At 39.4% G+C, this 6,175-nt stretch overlaps 1 protein-coding gene across 3 annotated transcripts in view; it reads left to right on the top strand.

Moving 5' to 3' along the window:
* Positions 1-6,175, top strand: part of frmpd3 (FERM and PDZ domain containing 3) — an 85,905-nt gene that overhangs the window by 64,967 nt on the left and 14,763 nt on the right. The gene's annotated exons all lie outside the window — the stretch shown is intronic.

Genomic DNA, 6,175 nt, shown 5'->3' with positions numbered 1-6,175 from the left:
ATATGTGTGTGTGTGTGTGTGTGTGTCACAGAAGTGTTTGGATATGTTTCTTTTGACAGACTGGATGAAACTGCACAGTTTTACTGAAGGACAGGAAGGAAGGAACTTGCAAGATTAAGGAAGAAAAGCAGTGTGCAATCTACTTCCAATTTTAGCCAGGGGACTAAAAAAGGTTTTAAATGATTCAATCCTACAGATAAAATACACAATGAAAAGTTTATCGCAAAGAATGTCCAGGACAGAATTTCATATCAGCCTTCACTTTCCCTGCAGAATGGATTGGGTCGTATTCCCCAGTTGGATTTCTGCACGTCTGGCTCAGGCGGACTGCATTGACAGAAGGGATTAGACCCAGTGCCGATGGCTTCATTTGATTGGCTCTCTTGGTGCAAAGGTCTGTCTGTGTATCGCAAATGAGAAATTCTAAAATCTTTTGTAAAAACAAAAAACAAAACAACATAAATATTTAGTGAATGTTTTATCGCAGCCTGCAACTGAAAACAGATTAAAGACAATGGCTGCTGATATGTCAAAATGACTTTCCTGTTTGACATTTCCTAGAGGCCAAACATGTGACAGAAAAAGTATCTTTGTCTGGGAAGGCTCATTTCACAGTACACTGAGGAGATTGTTGTGTCGCCTCTTTCATAATCCTAACAGGATTTCTCCAGAATCAAGGATTTGCTACATATGATACAAAATGTTGGCAAGACTGTTGGCTGAACTTTGGTTGACAGAGGATGTCTGCGATTGAACTAATTGAACTAGTAGTATCACTATGCACTTTAAATCCACTGCTCAAAAATAAAAAATAAAAAATAAATGTGGGCACTTAAGTTAAAATAGAGGGATATCATCCTGTCCAGTTAGGAGACATAAACCATTTTAGCAGTTTTGGTCCACCGGAGAGGCAACAGCATAACAATCCTTCAAAAAGGAAATGGTTTTGCAGGTGGTGGCTGCAGACCATAGCTGTCTCCTCATCTCTCCTGAATGATATCTCTCTAGTTTCACTTTTTGCTAGTGCCATGTCACTATATCTGCTGCCTATTCGGGCTGCTCATCCAGAAGGGCACAGCCATACTTGGTGTCATGAGAAGGTTTGCCTTGTCTCCGAGCACATTCTCTAGAGTGTGGAGGAGATAACAGAAGAGGGGCTCTTACACAAGGAGAGCTGGACAGAAGTAGCTGCTCATTTCTGTGAGGAGGAACAGGAAGAGCACTGCCGGAGGCCTAAAGAAACGACCTCCAGAGGGCATGTTTCTGTCTAAACTGACACAGACAGACTTTATGATGGCATCAGGGACCACTGTCTTTAAGTGGGACTTGTGCTTGACTGGCATTCAACCAAGAACACCAGAAGAGGCAGGTCCACCCCTAGTGCCCCCTTCTCTTCACAGATGATGTTGCAGTCATCATAACATTCACCACACTGACTCCAGACTCTTTCACACCTGTGACAGGTGCACACTGTTAACCTCCTCTTAACTGTGAATAGAAAAGGGCTCCATCGGCAGACCTGACTTTGTCTTATACTGGAATCACATCTCAATTTCTTTGACCAAAGCAAACATATAACAAGAAGCACTCAGCGAGAGCAAACCTCCACTATGGCAGCTCACTCTCTCTGAGCATATTTACTTTTAAGAGAACAGTATTGTACATTGTGTTTTTTCTTTTTTTATTCTATTTTTATTTTTGTGGATATAGTGCATTTGTAACATTCATTTCATTGTTTACTCAATTCATTTAAATATTTAATAATAGATATATCAATTGAAAAAATGCTTTGATGGCATATTTATTTTGTTTTCTAAACCAAATTATACTTGTGAACATGCATTAAAACTGACATGTATTCAAATAGTTACATAGCAAAGTCATACTAATATAATATGATATTTACAATCCCCATAAACAATATAAAACAATGGAAGTAAGAAACATAATTTTAAATAGCTCTGTATATGATTATTATATGACCTTGAGACCAATCCAGTGGCCCTGACATGATCATTTACATTTTTATATAGTATTTTTTATATGTTGACAGTACACACGATGCTGGTAAGAGTCAGTTTCTACACCGTTTGTCCATTTTTGACCAGTATTAGATAATAATAATCTTTAAGTTGACCTTGAAGGCTTTGGTGGATGTGAGGCAAATTGTAATGGATTATTAACATGATCCCACTCTACAGCTCTACAGTGCTTTATTAACATTCTGTTAATGTACTACTGCTTGCTAGCAAGGACCCCATTAATAAACCAAACCAGTGTAACCAACTCTAATTTCTCTAAATGCCATTGCTGATGCCTTACAGTCTAATATGTATTCTTTAGCTACAAAACATAAGCTTGGCCTGTCCATCAGTCACAAATAATCACTGTGATACTACACACGTATTGTCTGACTTCTCAAGGCAGTGATCCAATAACACTCAGCTCCTTACAACAGTCCTCACTTTCCAATTAGTGCTGCACAACTCCCAAGTTTCTGATTGTGATTCCATCTCTGATTCATATTATAAGTTATATTCCAAGTGTTTAGCAGACTCAGTTAATCAGAGTGATTAACAATTAGTGTAACAGTAAAATAAGTGAAAATTCCTCAAGCATCAACGGTAAGTAGCCAGATAAATCAAAGTGCCATGGGTAAGTGTCATGCCAATTGTTGCTGAAATTGACTCTTTGATTCTGTAATTAATATAATAATTAAATTGTAATTAAGAATCAACATTTGAGATGCCGCATCCAAAAGGATAAGCCGCAACTACCGCATGTGGGAATAGCCTAAACTAATACTCAGTTTAAATAACGTTGCACAAGCAGAAAAAACGTTGCATTCATTGATTCATGCATGAAAAAAGCTCCATGGCCTGTTTTGCTATTTGACTATTGTTCTGCAATATTCACAACAAACAGTCAAATTGATAACGTTGCCATGCAAGACATTTCTTTCATTATCAAAGTTGTATAGTTTATATATGTCCTTTGTGTCTGCGTGTTCTGACATGTGATGTAAAATGATATTTCAGCTAAATTTGCTCTTTTCCACCACTTATCTTTCAGGCTCCCAGAATATGCTATTGGCCGATCTGGATATGTCCTTAGACAGACATACAGGCACAATGAATTTAGTTATTGAGTATCTGCATTATCCTTTCCTAGCCCTAGATAATGCTGAGTGCGTTTAACAAGGACAGACAACGTCCGCTGGACGGTTTGGGAGCAATCCAGACAATAAATTGAGCTGAAAGTTAAAAACCAGAAACATCTGAGCAAACTAAGCAAATGCAAGTTGGCAGCAGGGACTTTAAGTGGACAGAAAAGTGGACAGCTACAGGAGAGACAACATATTTAAACTCTCCTCGATAGTTCTCAGTGGTATGTCTGATTTCGCTGAACAGGAGCATTTCTCTTTATGATGTCTACAATGCCCTTCATATATTCTTTGATGGTAATTTGGGTTATCATAATGTAAATGTTCCCGTGGTAGCTATTGCTGCATCATTCCCATTGTAAAAATGCTATTCAAAACCCATAACATTTAAAGTGCTTTTGAACGTGCTTCATTTATGTAATTATATATGGCAAATATATAAATATATATATATATATTTATGTCATGTATCTCAGCTATAATTCCCAGTCTCAAATTTGCAATCTTCCCAGACTACTGTAATGTTCCCCTCTCTCATCTTACTAAGAAACAGCCACAGGTCAACTACAGTGCATAAAACTCTGCTGCTTTGTTTTAATGAGGACCAAAAAGAGTGTGCATGTAGAGTGTTCTATTGAAATCGATTTTAAGACCTTTTTATTGGTTCATACTAAAAGGGCAAAAGTTTGATATAAGCCAGGCAAGACCTGGTAGCTGGACAGACACATTATGGATAAAACAACAAATACAAATTGAAATATTGAATTGAAAGAAAGAGAAAGAGGAACACGGCACAACAAACTTAATTTAGATTTTATCCTAATGTAGATGGACTGCACTGAATGTTGAGAGACTGCCTGACTGGTTGGTGTAGTGTTGCCAGTTTTGACATTACTTCGGAACTACTAAGCATTATGAAATACAGCGTCTCTCTAAACTACTGATAGGTCTGTTAGGGTGCAGACCTGGAAAGATGATAAGTAAAAAGATCCTTTTTCCTACACCCTGAGGCCTAGGAGACAGCTGCAGACTGCGGCACTGAGGAGGGTCAGGTATATGATGCCTTGACCTCAAGGGGCCTGAGGAAGTGTTGGCATCTAGCCACAGTGACTGCAGGGTGATGAGAGAGCGTCTAGCTAGCCCTTTCTATATCTTGTAGTGGCCAGATCGCTATTCTTATCCACCCACTATCCCTCCATCCGGTCGAGCTTCAACAAGCTACTGAGGGCTGTAGTCATAGCAACGTACAGGCCTGGCGATGCCCTTGGGGATCATTTCTTGACAGAATTCCTCGGTGTCCTCTCTAAAAGGTTGGCCCCTCTGCTGAATAGCTGTTTATCTTTGCAGATGTGCAAGCTTCAGGGTCCGCTGGCTACCTTCATCTCTCCGCTTCTGCTCTGTCCTGTTTTTTTCCTCAATACTTTTGAATACCAAAACTAATCTCTGAATTAAGTGAGGAATCTAAAGCTGTAAAATCTGTGTGGTATTCTCAAAGCCATCGGCTGAAAACCAGATAGAAGAGAATGTATTCCTTTGTCCCTGAGTTCATAGCGGTTACCTGCAGTTGTATAATAAAGTTATCGCTGGAAATGAGCAATTTTAGCTACAGCATAGACTCTTCTACAACAAATGTACAAGTGCAGGCCATTGTTTCCCTGCTTAGTTCACAAATCTTGACACACATACCTGAGAAACAGCCTGTCAGGATTCATAAGAATGGGTATCCTTTTGGTAAGTGAAGAAAGAAGCTGTGAAATGTTAGAGGGACAGAGAAAAGAAGAATAACTGGGGGAAGAAGTGCACCATCAGAATCCACTGCCAAAGTCAAATGAGAAAATAACCGATCTCAATCAAAAATGGGTAATCTTCTGTTGGAGGCAGAACCAGCTGGTGCAGCGTCATTTGTCACCGCCGTGCACCTTTGATACAGACGGATGATCCCTCATAAGTCAGCTGAATGTCGAAGACAGAAATTTTTTTATATGAATCGAATCTTTTTAAATTATTAGCATAATTGAAATTCAAAGCACATGCAGCGTAATGGATTGTTAGTCATGGACCGAGCACAATATGAAGCCTATCTATGATACATCTACTCTCATCTGATACCATGACACAAGGTAGAGATCAGCAATGCATCAATGGAACTGCAAATGAGCCGTGCTCCCTCATAAGCCACTGTTATCAGAAACAACAAGTGACAGGAATATGAATCTGGACTATTGACTAATGTGACTACTGACAGTTTGTTCTCTGCCTGTGGCACTCAGAAAGGTATTTGCTCTCAACAGTACCCCTGCATAATAATCCTGAGCAGTGCTGTCATGCTCTTTCTGTTTTGGGCCATCTGCAGCATTAACATTACAATCAGCGTCTCTCTCTCTCTCTCTTTAGCCAGCAGTCATCAGAGTCCCAGATCTCAGATATGAGAATAAATATCTGGCTCTCTATCCCTCGCACAATAATTTCCATTTTTTCTGCTACAAACACAGAAACCCACATGCTACATTCACACTCAGTCTTTCAGTAATCTTGCTTTCGCTGCCTCCCACACAGGCATCTGCAAAAGAGCATGTGTGGTTCACAGGAGTAGTTTGGTCCACACTTGCAGAAACTGGCAGAATCAGAGACCTTAATGTGTTTCATCCTGTGTGTGCATTATGTTACTGTTCCTTGATAAGTGCAGCTTTCCTGAAGGTGTGCCTCAAAGGGCAGGTACTTTTAACAAATATATTTTACCGCCTACATTTTTACCTGCATCCCGCACACTCACTCGGTACAACAAACAACCTTAACCAAAGCCAAATGCAACTTGTCAGCTGTTGAAGATGTCTGGGATTGTAATCTTGAGTGTTACATTTTTCAGCTTCACATTTATGATTTTATTTTTCCCTGTAGCAGTGTTCCAAGATGTGCTTAGATAAACTCAGCACATTAAAACACAACAACAACAACAAAATAGTATTTTTGCTGCTGTCAAACCAGGAAACACTTTATTTCAGTTTCTCACCC

This window comes from Pundamilia nyererei, unplaced genomic scaffold (genome assembly GCF_000239375.1).
Source record: "Pundamilia nyererei isolate P.nyererei 1_Seehausen unplaced genomic scaffold, PunNye1.0 scaffold00001, whole genome shotgun sequence".
In the NCBI taxonomy this organism is placed as follows: domain Eukaryota; kingdom Metazoa; phylum Chordata; class Actinopteri; order Cichliformes; family Cichlidae; genus Pundamilia; species Pundamilia nyererei.
The sequence above is the reverse complement of the archived record's forward strand: the minus strand, read 5'-3'. Positions and strand labels throughout refer to the sequence as shown.